Genomic DNA, 16,603 nt, shown 5'->3' with positions numbered 1-16,603 from the left:
TGCTTGAGATCCTGTGTTTACTTGCCAGCTAGCTCCACAAAACAAAGTAAAGCAAGGCAAAACAAAGTTAAAGTTCTAGGGGCTGGGAAGGTGGCTCAGTAGTAGAGTGCTTGCCTTGCATACATGAGGCCCTGGGTTCGATTCCTCAGCACCACATAAGCAAAAAAAAGAAAAAGCAGAAAGTGGCGCCATGGCTCAAGTGGTAGAGCGCTAGCCTTGAGCTGAAGAGCTGAGGGATAGCGCCCAGGCCCAGAGTTCAGGTCCCATGACCGGACCCAAAAAAAAAAAAAACAAAGTTAAAGTTCTAGTGGTTTGCATGCTGATTCTGTTTTATTTTCCATACAGACCATCGTATCATTGGCAGCAATAGCTACTGTATGTAGTTCAAGCTGGCCAAATCTCTCTAACCTTCGTTTTGCTATTTCTCCAACATGAGCATGATCATAGAAACCTGTCCTTCGTGGTTGTGAAACCAGAGTTTTAGACCCTAGGCCTAGACTCTAGGAGTTTTGTATGTGAGGTCTGCCCACTTACTCTTATAAGCCAAATAAAAAGATATATTTCACTCTGAGCAGGAAGGTCTGTGAGATTCTTCTCTCTAATCAACTATTCAGAAAAAGCTGGAAGTGGTGCTGTGGCTCAAGTGGTAAAGCACTAGCCTTGAGCACAAAGAGGCTCAGGGACAGCACCCAGGCTCTGAGTTCCAGCCCCAGCACTGGAGAGAGAGAGAGAAAGGGTAAAGGAAAAAGGAGATTTAATATGTGGGAATATATCCCCCATGCAGAGGTGACACTTTAGCCTATCTTTAGCTGGTCTTTGTTCTACAGAAATGAGCTATAGGTTTAAATAGACAAAGAACTGGGGACAGGAGAAAGAACTACTTATAGTTAAACAGTCCCAGCTGGAGTGATGATTTTCTCAATCCTGGTATTGAGGGGGGTTTTGGAGTTGTTATGTGTCATCGCTCGAAAGGAGCAGCTGGGTCAGGATAAATGAATCATTGACACCTGCCAGAAGGTCTGGTCCTTCAGGGATTTTCAGATGGCTGTGCATTGACTACTGGAATGAATGGCTCAGGGAAACGGATATGGGTACAAAGTGCAGGCTGGAGTTCCTAGACTATCCTTTTGGTTAATTTGTGGGTCAATGCTTTCCAGCAAAAGCAGCTTTTAAGCACCTGTTGTAGTTGTTGTAGTGATTACATGAGATAACCCACTCACTTAGTATTGGCATTTAGCACCATGCCTGGTGTAAATATTGACTTACTCTTCTAAATGCTTTATTTAGCATTTACAGAATGTTTTATTTAGCACTCAGGGTTCTAAATATGTTATTTTTGTGAACCTCATAGCCCACATCTACCTTGACACTACTCATCTAATGGTCTTTCAAATGTTTGTTGAGTGAATTAGTGAATTCTGACTTACAGAGCACAAATCCTGTTTGTGTAAACCTGGCTTGTCTCTGGTCAGCAGTCTTCATGACTGCCATGTTTAGTATCGAAGGCACAGTTCAGCTCTGTGGAGAGCAGAAGTAATTTAGGGAAAGGACAGCTGTTTGCCCTGCTTTTTCCCATCTCATCCTTCATTGCTTCTAATTCATTTTTTTTCAGAACTGAAAAAAAAGAAACCCATTAAAAAAAACACAGGGGCAAGCCGGGCGCCAGTGGCTCACACCTGTAATCCTAGCTACTTAGGAGGCTGAGATCTGAGGATCGCAGTTCAAAGCCAGCCTGGGCAGGAAAGTCTGTGAGACTCTCATCTCCAATAAACTACCAGAAAACCAGAAGTGGCTCTGTGGCTCAAGTGGTAGAGCGCTCTCCTTGAGCTGAAGAGCACAGGGACAGCATCCAAGCCCAGAGTTCAAGCCCCACGACCGACAAAAAAAAAAAAAAAAAACAAGGGCTGGGAAGGTGGCTCAATGGTAGAGTGCTTGCCTTGCATGCATGAGGCCCTGGGTTTGATTCCTCAACATCATATAAGCAGAAAAGGCCGAAAGTGGCACTGTGGCTCCAGTGGTATAGCACTGGCCTTGAGCTGAAGAGCTGAGGGACAACACCCAGGCCCAGAGTGTTCAGGCCCACTACCAACAAAAACAAACAAACAAGACCAGAGGGCTGGGAAGGATGGTTTAGTGGTATAATGTTTGCCTAGCATGCATGAAGCCTTGGGTTTACTTCCTCAGTACCATATAAACAGAAAAGGCCAGAAGTGGTGCTGTGGCTCAAGTAGTAGAGTGCTAGCCTTGAGGAAAATAGTTCAGGGACAGCACCCAGGCCCAGAGTTCAAGCTCAATACCACCACCACTAACAACAACAAAAAGCCCAGATCAGTTAGCCCAAAGAACTAATTAAGTGTTCATGAAGGTTTACCATGGGGTTGCTCATTTTAGTGGATGTGTCTGGTAGCAAGAAATGAAAATAATCTAGATGTCAAATGAAAGGGGATAGAAAATGCAGGCACTGGAGGCTCACACTTGTAATCCGGCTACCTAGGAGACTGAGATCCAAGAATCTATGCACTTTGAAAGGTGATCTCTTAGATACAAGCAGTGACAGGTTCTTAACCATGTTGGTACCATCAGTGAACTCTAGAGGTGAACAGGATGTGACTCACTACACTGGCCTTTTGTTAAGTAGACTGTAATTGTTTCTGTGTTTTTCTTTGGTAGTGTGGATGTGAATTGATGAGACTAATTAAAAAAACAAACATCAGCAGATAAACATCTAAATAAGTACTTCCCTTCAATAACTTTTGGAGGTTCTTTGGGGAAGAGGAGAAATCAAACCCATTCAATTAAAATTGGTTTATATGAAATATTTTTTCTACCTCTTAATGAATAAAATAATGATATTCAGTATTGTGTGAGTGCGCGCGCGCACGTGTGTGTGTGTGTGTGTGTGTGTGTGTGTGTGTGTGTACTTTTACTGGGACTTGAATTCTGTGTATGTATTCCAGTGCTAAGGCTTGAATTTATGGCCTGGGCTCTAGAGGTCCCTTAACTTTTTTGCTCAAAGCTGATATTCTACCAGTTAGCCACACCTCTACCTCCAGCTTTATGGTGGATGATTAGAGATAAAAGTCTGCCCAGGCTGGCTTTGATGATCCTCAGATCTCAGTCTCCTAAGTAGCTAGGATTACAGGGGTGAGGCACCAGCACTTAGCTTCTACTACTTTTTAAATTATAGTTTGATGGTATTCTCATAGTTCTAGTAGTATATAAATTAGATATATAAAGTAATTTATAAGTAAATATGAAGAACCGCCAAAAATAGTTGTCATTTAAAAATAAAAGGAGCCTGTCACTAGTGGCTCATGTTTTGAAGCCAGCCTGGGCAGAAAAGCCCCCAGGAGACTTTTATCTCCAATTAACCATTCAAAAACCACAAGTGGAGCTGTGGCTCACACTAGTAGAATACTAGCCTTGAGCAAAAAGATCTCAGGGACAGCACCTAGGCCCTGAGTTCAAGCCCCACAACCGACAAAAATAAATAAATTAATTAATTAAAAAGAAAAACATTAGGGCTGGGAAGGTGGCTCAGTGGTAGAGCGCTTGCCTTGCATGCTCAAGGCCCTGGGTTCGATTCCTCAGCACCACATAAGCAAAAAGAAAAAAAGCCGGAAGTGGTGCTGTGGCTCAAGTGGTAGAGCACTAGCCTTGAGCTGAAGAGCTGAGGGACAGTGCCCAGGCCCAGAGTTCAGGCCCCACGACCGGACCCAAAAAAAAAAAAAAGAAAAACATTAAATGTTCATACACTGTGACCTGACAGTACTATTTCAGTAACCTATGTATGGAAAATAAGCTAAGTATGGGGGGGAAGGGGAGGTGAAACATATTTCATACTAACAAAGATCTTGAAACTACCAAAATGTTCATAAAAGAATAGCACATAAATTTTTGGCAAATCATTTCATTGAATATTATCCAGCCATTAAACTTACTTTTGGGGTCTGGGAATGTGACTTTAGTGGTAGAGTGCTTGCCTAAAATGCAAGAAGCCCTGGTTTCGATTCCTCATACCATATAAACAGAAAAAGCTGGAAGTGGTGCTATGGCTTAAATGGTAGATCTCTGGGCCTGGGCACTGTCCCTGAGCTCTTCAGCACAAGGCTAATGCTCTACCACTTGAGCCATAGCACTACTTCCTATAGTTTTGTTTTGTTTTGTCATGGGGCTTGAACTCTGGGCCTGGGCACTGTCACTGAGCTCTTCATCCCAAGGCATGCACTCTACCTCTTGAGCCGCAGTGCCACTTTCCATTTTCTGAGTAGTTTATTAGAGATAAGAGTCTCATGGACTTTTCCTGCCTGGTCTAGCTTTGAACCGCAATCCTCAGATCTTAGCCTCCTCAGTAGCTAGGATTACAGGCATGAGCCACTAGTGCCAGCTAAGTTTTTAAACTTATAATGTTAAGATCATATTTTAAACTCATAGCAACCTTTGTGATAGATATTATGTTTCCTTTTTACTAGTGAGAAGATTGAAGCTCATAGAGAAAGATGACCAAAGTCAAAGTCATTCACTAGGATTACAGATATGTGCTTGGTTTTTTTTTTTTGTTGTTTGTTTGTTTGTTTTTGGTGCTTTTTAAAATTTTCTGCCTGTACTGAGACTTGAACTCAGAGTCTAGGCACTGTCCCTGAGCTTTTTCACAGAAGACTGGCACTTTACCACTTTTGGCTTTTTGGTGGTTAATTTGAGATAAAGAGTTTCATAGACTTTTTTTGTCTGGGCTGGCTCTGAACTGTGATCCTTAGATCTCAGCCTCCTGAGTAGCTAGGATTACAGGTGGGAGCCACTAGCATCCCAGCCACATAATCCGCATTTTGAAAAATATTTGCAATATGAACTGGGCACCAGTGGCTCACACCTGTAATCCTAGCTACTCAGGAGGCTGAGACCTGAGGATCGCAGTTCAAAGCCAGCCAGGGCAGGAAAGTCCGTGAGACTCTCATCTCCAATAAACCACTAGAAAACCGGAAGTGGCACTGTGGCTCAAGCTGAAGAGCATAGGGACAGCGCCCAAGCCTAGAGTTCAAGCCCCATGACCAACCAAAAAAAAAAAAAAAAGCCAGAAGTGGTGCTGTGGCTCAAGTGATAGCATGTATGCCTTGAGCAAAAGAAGCTCAGGGACAGTCCCCAGGCCCAGAGTTCAAACCCTAGGACCAGCCAAAAAAAAAAAAAAAAGAGAGAGAAAGAAAAGAAAAATATCTGCAGCAAGACAGAAAGTAACACCAGAGAAAGTAACCCAAAAGACCATGTGGACAGATGTCAAGTAGAAGAAAAGATTTATTGCCAGCAGAGCTGACAAGGCCATGAGGAAAGGGAGAAAATGGTGCCATCTGGCTCCTTGGGGGCCCCTTTTATATCGGGGGCCGGAAATGGAAGGTGCCTCACCTACTGCACAGGCTGCTCAAGGGCAGAGATTAGGTCTGTGAGGTGGGTGTTTCCTTACATACTAGACTATACTTAATATTCTGAAATCTCCTTATTCCACTTAATCCAGTCTGTGGGTCATTCTTCTACATCAGTATAAGGAGATTTGCCTTACCCTGTTCATTTATTTAACTTATTTGCTTATTTATTGGCATTACTGGGGATTGCACTTGCTCTGCAGGTACCTACCACTTGAGCATAATCCCAGCCCTTTCTTGCTTTAAAAAGAAAGTTAAAGCTGGGCACTAGTGGCTCACACCTGTAATCCTAGCTACTCAGGAGGCTGAGATCTGAGGATTGAGGTTCAAAGCCAGCCCGGGCAGGAAAGTCCATGAGACTCTTATCTCCAATAGACTACTAGAAAACTAGAAGTGGCGCTGTGGCTCAAGCAGTAGAGGGCTCGCCTTGAGCTGAAGAGCGCAGGGACAACGCCTAAGTCCCAGAGTTCAAGCCCCACGACTGACATTAAAAAAAAAAAGAAAAAGTCTTGACGGGGTACCAGTGGCTTATGCCTGTAATCCTAGCTACTCAGGAGGCTGAGATCTGAGGATCGTGGTTCAAAGACAGGCTAGGCAGGAAAGTCTGTGAGACTCTTATCTCCAAGTAACCACCAGAAAACCAGAAGTGGTGTTGTGGCTCAAGTGGTAGAGTGCTCACTTTGAGCTGAAAAGCTCAAGGACAGAACCCAGGCCCAGAGTTCAAGCCTCATGACCAACAAAAGAAAAAGGAAAAAGGAAACTGACAGTCAGGGTCTGGGAATGTGGTTTAGTGGTAGAGTGCTTTCCTAGTATGCATGAAGCCCTGGGTTTGATTCCTCAATATCACATAAAGAGAAACAGCGGGAAGTGATACTGTGGCTCAAGTGCTCAAGTGGTAGAGTGTTAGCCTTGAGCAAAAGAAGCTCAGAGAAGCCCCTGGGTTAAAGCTCCAGGACAAGAGAAGGGGGGAGAGAGTGAGGGGAGAGGGGAGGAGACAGAGGAGGGTGAGGGAGAAGAGATGGAGAGAGAGGGAGAGAGGGTAGGAGAGAGGGAAGAGAGAAATTGAAGGTCAAGCCTGGTGCTGGTGGCTCATGCCTGTAATCCTAGCTACTCAGATCTGAGGATCAAGGTTGAAGCCTGCCATGGCAGGAAGTCTATGAGAATCTTATCCCCCATTAGCTACCACAAAGATAGGAATCAAGCTGTGGCTCAAGTGGTAGAGTGTTAAGAGAAAAGCTCAGGGACAACACCCAGGCCCCAAGTTAAAGCCTCAGGACCAGCACACACACACACAAACATTGATAGTCAAGCCTGGTGTTGGTGGTTCTTGCCTGTAATCCTAGCTACTCAGAAGGCTGAGATCTGAGAATTGCAGTTCATAGCCATCCTGGGCAGGAAGGGCCATGACACTCTTAACTGCCCCAAAGCTAAAAATGGAACTGTGGTTCAAGTGGTGGAGTGCTAGTCTTGAGCAACAACAACAACAAACAAGCTCAGCACCTAGACCCTGAGTTCACACACATACACACACACACACACACACACACACACACACACACACACACACTAGGGGGGAAAAGCCAAAAGAAATTAACAACCCCTGATAGCTCAGGCCTGTATTCCTATCTACTCAGGAGGCTGAGATCTGTGGTTGAGATCATGACTTGAAGCCAGCCTTGGATTGAGGACAGTGTTCCTGAGCTTCTTTTTTTGCTTAAGGCTAGCATTCTACCACTTGAGCAACAGCGCAACTTCCAGCCTTTTCTGTTTATGTGGTACTAAGGAATCGAATCCAGGGCTTCAAGCATGCTAGGCAAGCACTCTAACACTAAGCTACATTCCCACATTTCCTGGTAGTTAATTGGAGGTAAGAGACTCTTACCTCCAATTAACTACCAGGAAACCAGAAATGGCACTGTGGCTCAGAGTGGTAGAGTACTAGCCTTGAGTAAAAGAGCTCGGGGATAGTACCTAGACCCTGAGTTCAAGCCCCATGACAGACAAAAAAAAGGACAATTATTGATGAAAAGATTGACCCAGATAGATGCCACATGCTAACCATGTGACCTTGAGGTGGCTTAACCTGATGAGCAGTAGGTAAAAGACCTTACGTGGTAGGGCTGCCATGAAGATAAAACAACATGTGAGAAGTATCCTGCTTCTTCCGGTACACAATGTGCACTTCATTGACTGTCATTGCTTTAGGAATAAGATTTTGTTATGTTAGTTACTTGTTACAGCCTGAGATAGAAGTCCTACCGCTCTGAACTCCCATGTCAACAGTATTCAATTCATTGCTGAGACAATAATATAGCACATTCAGAGTGATGCTTGATAAAATATTCATTTCTTTTCTTGTCTCTTTATGTTGAGACAAAGGGTCAATAAGGAGATGGAAATGTAAACATCTGTGTTTGAACAGCACTGTGCTATTCATATATTTGAACATAACATTTAATCTTCTTGGTCAGTGTGTCGCAGAGCCAATTTTGGACACTTTTTTAGACACACAGATTTCACCTGTGCCATATCGAAACATCTGGACTGAGGCTGCACACCTTCCTCACAGCTGTAAGTAATCATGGAGATGAGATGCTTGTGAGGACCAGGGTTAATGGCTGCCTTCCAAAGGTTCTTCTTTTTCCTCTTTCAGTTTACAAGGCATAGATTATGAGCAAGAAAGCCAAGTGAGAGCATAAGGCCCTGTGTTTAAGCCCCAGTACCAACACAAATAAGAAGACTTTTTGCTGTTGCTGTTGTTGGTTGTGGGTCTTGAACTCTGGGCCTGGGCGCTGTCCCTGAGCTCTTCAGTTCAAGGCTAGTGCTCTACCACTTGAGCCACAGCACTACTTCTGGTTTACTGGTGGTTTACTGGAGATAAGAGTCTCATGGAATTTCCTGCCTGGGCTGGCTTTGAGCAGTGATCCTCAGTTCTCAGCCTCCTGAGTAACAGGATTACAGGCGTGAGCCACTGGTGCCCAGCAAGATTTTTTTTTTTTTTTGCTAGTCGTGGGACCTGAACTCTGGGCCTGAGCACTGTTGCTCAGCTCTTCAGCTCAAGGCTAGTGCTCTATCACTTGAGCCACAGCACCACTTCCTGCTTTTTCCGTGTATGTGGTGCTGAGGAATCAAACCCAAGGCCTCATGCACGCAAGGCAAGCAAGAAGAAGAATTGAGAGAAAAAATTAGTATAAGCATTTTGGTTGGCCTGGGCACAGGTGTCTCACAGTTTCTTTTTTTTTTTTTTTTTGGTCCGGTCGTGGGGCCTGAACTCTGGGCCTGGGCGCTGTCCCTCAGCTCTTCAGCTCAAGGCTAGCGCTCTACCACTTAAGCCACAGCGCCACTTCTGGCTTTTTTTCTTTTTGCTTATGTGGTGCTGAGGAATCAAACCCAGGCATGCAAGGCAAGCGCTCTACTAAGGAGCCACCTTCCCAGTCCCCAGTTTGGATTTTCTTTAAGATCCCCTCATACAGTGTTTGTTTCATGTTAGAAGCTAAAAACAAGAAATTCCATGTAGTTCTACCCAAGGTTGTGGTTTTGTTTTTGTGGTTTTTGTTTGTTTTGTTTTTGTTTTTATTTGCTAGTGATTAACACACTCTTTAGCCCAGCACTTAGAAACTTGTCTTATCAGGGCTGGGAAGGTGGCTCAGTGGTAGAGCGTTTGCCTTACATGCTCGAGGCCCTGGGTTCGATTCCTCAGCACCACTTAAGCAAAAAGAAAAAAGCCGAAAGTGGTGCTGTGGCTCAAGTGGTAGAGCGCTAGCCTTGAGCTGAAGAGCTGAGAGACAGTGTCCAGGCCCAGAGTTCAGGCCCTACGACCGGACCCAAAAAAAAAAAAAGAAAGAAACTTGTCTTATCATGTGTGAAACATTGATGCATCATGCCTAGCATGTAGTAGGTACTCAGTTCATAGGTGTTGAATCCCATTAAGTGGAACTGAACATCCATCCATTTAGATTTTAACACAAGAGCTGTGTCACTAAATAGCTGTCATTCCCAAAGAGGTAGCCAATCATGACACAGATATGCTTACATAGTTCATAAGCCATGACTTCAACTTCCTGCATTGCAAGCATCTAAATTGATATTCCATTCTTCTTGCTTAACCCTTAGAAAGGGCAAACTGAGGAATCTCTCCTTTAGCAGTTAAGAGAAGGCACTTTGAGGTCATATCCTGGCACTCACATTGTCTGGTAGGTCTATTAATCTCTCCAAGCATCTGTGTGTGGGGGTACTAACCCCTGTCTCCTCAAGATATTGGGAGAGTGGTGCCTTCCATCTGCTTCTCTTTGGACCACTCTTCCTCCATATTCCACCCATTTACCATCACTTCTTCCAAAATGCCTTCCCTGCTGCCTGTGATAGGTTAGGGCCAGGGTTACACTCTCCCTGGAGCAGCTTCTTCAACTACTCATTTCTTTTCTGAACTGTGAATTCCTGAAGGTGTCGATCTCATTCATTCCTGTATCTCCAGTGTCTAATAGTCCCTTGGCACACTATATTTTGGTGGACTGTTTTGTTAACTGAGTGGGAAAAACGTGAGATAAGAAGGCACAGAAATATAGAGCTTTATATTTATCAAGCCTTAGTAGATGTAAATGTATTCACTAGGTAAATACATTTACTTAGTATTGGTGCTGATTCAACTGGTCTTGAGAAACTAATATATAGAGAAGAACAACATAATGGGTGCTATGTCTCTAGCTCTGTATCTTTTTGTTCTGTGTCTTGGGCAGATATATATTCTTTTCAGTTTCCATTATGAAAATGAATGTCAGATATTCACTGTGATATGCAACTCATCCTAGTTCTTGTGAAGTCTGCTCTTTTCCTGAAAGGCTGTTCTGTTCCTGAAACTAGATTCTATACTGCCTTTGTGTTTCTGCTTTCTCTACTGCTAAGAGTTCATCATTTTGAACCTGGCTAGCTCCTAGTTTGTTATGCCCATTACCTACTTCCTGGTAGGTCTATCCTTGAAGTACAGATGCTCTTGGACTTCAGTGGCGTTACATCCCAATCATCCTATTCTTGCAAGTTGAAACATGTTGATTAGCCAAGAATGCACTTAAACTGGGTATTGGTGGCTCAAGCCTGTAGTCCTAGCTACCCAGGAGGCTGAGATCTGAGGATTGTGCTTCAAAACCAGCCTGACCAGAAAAGTCCCTTAGACTCTTTTCTCCAATTAATTACCAGAAAACCAGAAGTGGCGCTGTTGCTCAAGTGGTAGAGCACTAGCTTTGAGCTGAAGAGCTGAGAGGCAGCGCCCAGGACCAGAGTTCAAGCCCCATGACCAAAACCAACCAAACAAACAAAAGAATGCATTTAAGCTAGGGATACATACCTGGAATTTCAGTATGTGATAAGCTGAGACAGTAGGATAATGGGTTCAAGGCCAATCTGAGATACATAGCAAGGGCAAGACTTACAGGACCTACCTACCTGAATTCAAACTAGTACCACAGGGGAAAAAAATGGCCAGGTACTAGTGGTTTACACTTATAATCCTAGCTACTCAGGAGGCTGAGATCTGAGGATTGAGGTTTAAAGCTAGTCTCTGCCAGAAAGGCCATGAGACTAATCTCCAATTAACCACCTAAAAACCAGAAGTGGAGTTGTGGCTCAGAGGGATAGAACACTAGTCTTTTTTTTTTTTTTTTGTTGGTTGTGGGGCCTGAACTCTGGGCCTGGGTGCTGTCCCTTGGTTCTTCAGCTCAAGGCTAGTGCTCTACCACTTGAGCCACAGTGCCACTCCAGGTTTTTCTGCTTATGTGGTACTGACGAATTGAACCCAGGGCCTCATGCATGCAAGGCAAGCATTCTACCACTGAGCCACCTTCCCAGCCCCTAGAATACTAGTCTTTTTTTTTTTTTTTTTGTGGGTTTTTGGGCTTGAACTCTGGGCTTGGGCGCTGTCCCTGTGCTCTTCAGCTCAAGGCAAGCGCTCTACCACTTGAGCCACAGCACCACTTCCGGTTTTCTAGTGGTTTATTAGAGATAAGAGTCTCACAGACTTTCCTGCCCGGGCTGGCTTTGAACTGTGATCCTCAGATCTCAGCCTCCTGAGTAGCTAGGATTACAGGGGTGAGCCACCGGCGCCTAGCTCAGAATACTAGTCTTGAGCAAAAAAAAAGCTCACTGACAGCACCCAGGCCCTGAATTAAAACCCTAGGACCAACATACAACACACACACACACACACACACACTCATCTCATGGCATTAGAATGTCTGGGCTCTACTTTGTCTAATCCTGTTCTTTATATCAGTTTCCTCATCCATAGCAGTAGTTCCTGCAGACACATGGCCCAAGGATCCAATCTTGTCATAAGAAGCACACTGCCAGGCACATAGTGAACTTACAGCTAATAGTAGTAGTTGTGGTTAGGCACATACAGCCCCTCCCATTCAAATTTTTCTTTTCTTTTTCTTTCTTTTTTTGTGCCAGTCTGGGGCTTGAACTCAGAGCCTCAGTACTGTCCTAGAGCTTTTTTGCTCAAGGCTCATGCTGTACCACTTCAGCCATAGTTCCACTTCAGGCTTTTTTGGTGGTCAACTGGAGTTTCCTGCACAGGTTGGCTTTGAACTGAAATCCTCAGATTTTAGCCTCCTGAGAAGCTAGGATTACAGGTGTGAGCCACTGGGCTGAGCCCTCCCATTCTAAACTGCCAAGTTGGACCTTGACACACTCTAGTCCAGTAGAAAGATCTTTAGCACCTGGCTCCACCACTTAGCGCTTGTGACCTTAGGCAAGTGTCTTCACCTTGTTGAACCTTACTTAACCTCACAGGTGTTTTGGAAGATTACATGAGATCATCTAAAACACCAAGACACTGCCTGACAGATAAATAGAATGATAATATGGTATAGTAATTACAGAACTAGTTACCAACTACAGCCAAAGACTGAATAGCACAGACTACAAACCAGTGCTTTACATTTTTTAAATTACTGGCCAATAATTTAAAAAAAAATAGGGAGCTGGGAAGGTGGCTCAGTGGTAGAGTGCTTGCCTTGCATGCATGAGGCCCTGGATTTGATTCCTCAGCACCACATAAGCAGTAAAAGCCGGAAGTAGAGCTATGGCTGTAGTGGTAGAGCGCTAGCCTTGAGCTGAAGAGCTAAGGGACAGTGCCCAGGCCCAGAGTTCAGGCCCCATGACTGACAAACAAACAAACAAACAAAACATAACCTGGCTAGAATCCCAAGATTAGTGCTTCTGGGAGACTTCCAAGTAGTCAGTTGGCTGAAGCCCAACGATTGAGGAAATGGGAAGAAAGCCAGGCACCAGTGGCTCATGCATGGAATCCTAGGTGCTCTAGAGGCTGAGATCTGAGGATTGCAGTTTGAAGCCAGCCTGGGCAAGAAAATCCAAGAGACTCTTATCTCTAATAAACTACTCCAAAAAAGCTGGAAGTGGTGCTGTGGCTCAAGTGGTAGAGCGCTCACCTTGAACACAAAGAGGCTCAGGGACAGTGTCCAGGCCCTGAGTTCAAGCCCCAGGACCGGCAAAGAAAAAAAAAAAGAAAAGGTCTCACAGACTTTCCTGCTCAAGCTGACTTCAAACTGTGATCCTCAGATCTCACCCTCCTCAGTAGCTAGGATTACACACATGAACCACCAGTACTTGGCATGTTTTTTTTTATTGTTTTGTTTTTGTTTGTTTTTGTCAGTCTTGGGGCTGTCCCTCAGCTCTTCAGCTCAAGGTGAGCATTCTACCACTTGTACCACAGCACCACTTCCAACATTTTTTGTTTTTGTTTTTCCTTTTGAGTCTATTACCAAATGAATTTGGATTTGTGGCAGAGTTTGGACTGAGAGATAAATGGATAAATTAACTTCCTCCAATCCAGAACCTGATGAAGGACTGGAGGAGGAATCCCCTGAGTAATTTCCATAAGCCTGATATTGAGAGCTGTGGCCTGAAGATGGCAGCAACATAACCAGTCTCTGAATTGTGCAATGTTCAAAGCTGTAATACAGAAACTTACACACATTTACTTATTCATTTGATTTCTGGTTCCCAGCTCCATGAGAACTGTTAGTCTGAGGGGTCCTGCCACAATGAAAAAAGAGAGTGCTCTGAACATTTGAAAGCAAGACAAAATAATCCAGTCCAACAACCAACCATGTGGTGATGTTTGCTTGCTTGTGTGCTTGTTTATTTGTTATTGGCTCATACCCATAATCCTAGCTACTCAGGAGGCTGAGATCTGAGGATCTTCTAAGCCAGCCCAGGCTTGGACGCTGTCCCTCAGCTCTTCAGCTCAAGGTGAGTCCTCTACTGCTTGAGCCACAGCACCACTTCCAGTTTTCTGGTGGTTTATTGGAAATGTCTCAAAGACTTTCCTGCCTGGGCTGGCTTTGAACTGTGATCCTCAGATCTCAGCCTCCTGATTTGCTAGGATTACAGGTGTGAACCACCAGTGCCCGACCCGTGAGACCCTTATCTCCAATAAAAACCACTAGAAAACTGGAAGTGGTGCTGTGGCTCAAGAGGTAGAGTGCTCGCTTGCCTTGAGCTGAAGAGCGCACAGACAACACCCAAGCCTAAAGTTCAAGCCCCACAACAGACAAAAAAAGAAAAGACATCTCTAATTAACTACCCCAAAATCAGAAGTGGAGCTGAGGCTCCGAGCTCTTGCTTTGAGCAAAAGAGCTCAGGGACAGGGACAGTACCAGGCCCTGAGTTCAAACCCCATGACCCACCAAAAAAAAAAAAAAAAGGATGAAAGGAAACGTGAAAAAAGATCAGTCTTCACACTTACCCCAAGTCTATTTCTGATCCCATTACTAAAGAATGGCTTCTGCTAGGATGGGTTCAAGGCAAGTGTTCATCCTTGAGATGAGTATTTTCCTAGGTTTTTCCCAGGATAAATGTCTTTAAAATACTCATATACCTAACGTTCAGGCTCCACAGCATGCTAATTACTTGGGCAAGTGGACAAGGTCAGAGGAAGAAAGACCTCCTTTTTATTAAACATTGCAGCTTACTGAGGCATGTAATGTTTAAAGGAAAGAAAGGAGAGCCCTGTGCACTGTTAATCAGTCTGTTCATTAATAACAATAATGTCTCTGAGTTCTGGGTGCTGTTTTCTTTCTCATTTTCCCTCATCTATCCTGCCTGAGTCCAGTTTCTTTACCTTAACATTAGTGGTGAGAATCATTCATATACTTTGGTATTGCATGTTATAGATAAAAAAATGTCATATGACATAACATATCCATTGCAAAGGATTTTGATCAATACTGAATCTTCAAGATTATATCCACAGCCAGGTGCAGATGGTTCAAGCCTGTAAGCCTAGCTACTCAGGAGGCTGAGATAAGAGGGTTGATATTCAAAGCCAGCCTGGGTAGGAAGTCCATGAGATTTTTCTGTTCAATTGACCATCAAAAAGCTGGAAGTAGCTAGATGTGCGTGGCTCACATTTGTAATCCTAGTTACTCAGGCTGAGATTATGGTTCAAAGCTACCCTGGGCAGAAAAGTCCATGATACTGTCATCTCAAGTTAAGTGCCAAAAAAGCCAGAAGTGGAGCTGAGGATCAAATGGTAGAGTGCCAGCCAGCCTTGAGCAGAAAAGCTAAGGTACCATACCCAGGCCCTAAGTTCAAGCTCTTAGTATTTGCACACATGCACACACACACACACACACACACACACACACACACGGAAAGAAAAGAAAAAGAAAGATTATATCTAGGCACACTACTTGAATCCAGCCATAATTCCTGCAGATTAGGTAGCTGACTGGATCTAACATAGAATATGGACAGTTGTGAGCAATGCAAGGGATGGTCCACACACTTTGTCCCTTACCCCACTTTTTCTTCTCTCAGATTCTAGCTGAGACCTGGAACATAATTTGGAGGTGGTTCAACTCTCCCTGTGACTTTCTGGTTTTGTTTTGTTTTTGGGTCCGGTCGTGGGGCCTGAACTCTGGGCCTGGGTGCTGTCCCTTAGCTCTTCAGCTCAAGGCTAGCGCTCTACCACTTGAGCCACAGCGCCACTTCCGGCTTTTTTTTTGCTTATGTGGTGCTGAGGAATCGAACCCAGGGCCTCATGCATGCAAGGCAAGTGCTCTACCACTGAGCCACCTTCCCATACCTGGGTGTTTTCTTTAGGTAAGAATCTCATGGACTTTACTCGTTCTGGCTGGCTTCAAAACACACAATCCTCAGATCTCAGCTTACTGAGTAGTTAGGATTACAGGCATTAGCCACAGACACCCAGCTATATGTTTAATTGTTTTCTTTTTTATTTTTGGTGCTGGTTTTGGGGCTTGAACTCAGGGCCTGGGCACTGTCCCTGAGCTTCTGTTTGCTCAAGGCTAGCATTCTACCACTGGAGCCATAGCTCCACTTTTGGCTTTTCGGTGGTTAATTAGAAATAAGAGTCTTGGCTGGAAATGTGGCTTAGTGGTAGAATGCTTGCCTGGCAAGCATGAAGTCCTGGGATCAATTCCTCAGTGACACATAAGCAGAAAAAGCTGGAAGTGGTGTACTGGCTCAAATGGTAGCCTTGAGCAAAAAGAAGCTCAGGGACAGTGCCCAGGCCCTGAGTCCAAGCCCCAGGACTGACAAAAGAACAAAAGAAAAAGAAAAGAAGAGTCTCTTAGATATTTCTCCCTGGGCTGGCTTTGAACCTCCATCTTCAGATCTGCTGAGTAACTAGTATTACAGGGGTAGACACCTGGCTGGATTGTGTTTTTGAAAATCAGATTTTTCTCCTGTTTTCCTAGAAGTGTTATAGCTTTAGGTTTTACATTGAGGTCTAATTTAGATGTGACGCAATTGGTTTGGCATCTAGCTCCTCTAGCAGAAGTAAGGGAGGTGCTTCTAAGACTTTAGCCTGGAGGCCTGAAATGAGAGCAACTTTGAGGTGCTGGTTTTTTAGCTATGGAGAAAATGTAAAGGTGTTGAAGAATTGTGGCTGTTGAATGGCCAGACTTGGGTTGGAGGTATCAGTAGTGATCTCCAGGATTTGTTTTTTTGTTTTTTAATACACAGAACCGTGGGTGGCTTATTTCTAAGATTTTTGCACTTAAATTGGCCCGGAATGGTTTTTTCTTTTAGGGAGAGTGAATAGTTTGTAAAGCAACACACTGCATCAGCTGTCTTTTGGGGCACTTCCTGGAGCCCAGTATTGAACCTGCATTCCCGAGCCCAGAGACCTTTGCCTTCCTCTGTTC

This window comes from Dipodomys ordii, unplaced genomic scaffold (assembly GCF_000151885.1).
Source record: "Dipodomys ordii isolate 6190 unplaced genomic scaffold, Dord_2.0 Scaffold6, whole genome shotgun sequence".
In the NCBI taxonomy this organism is placed as follows: Eukaryota; Metazoa; Chordata; class Mammalia; order Rodentia; family Heteromyidae; genus Dipodomys; species Dipodomys ordii.
Note: the sequence above shows the minus strand (reverse complement) of the source record.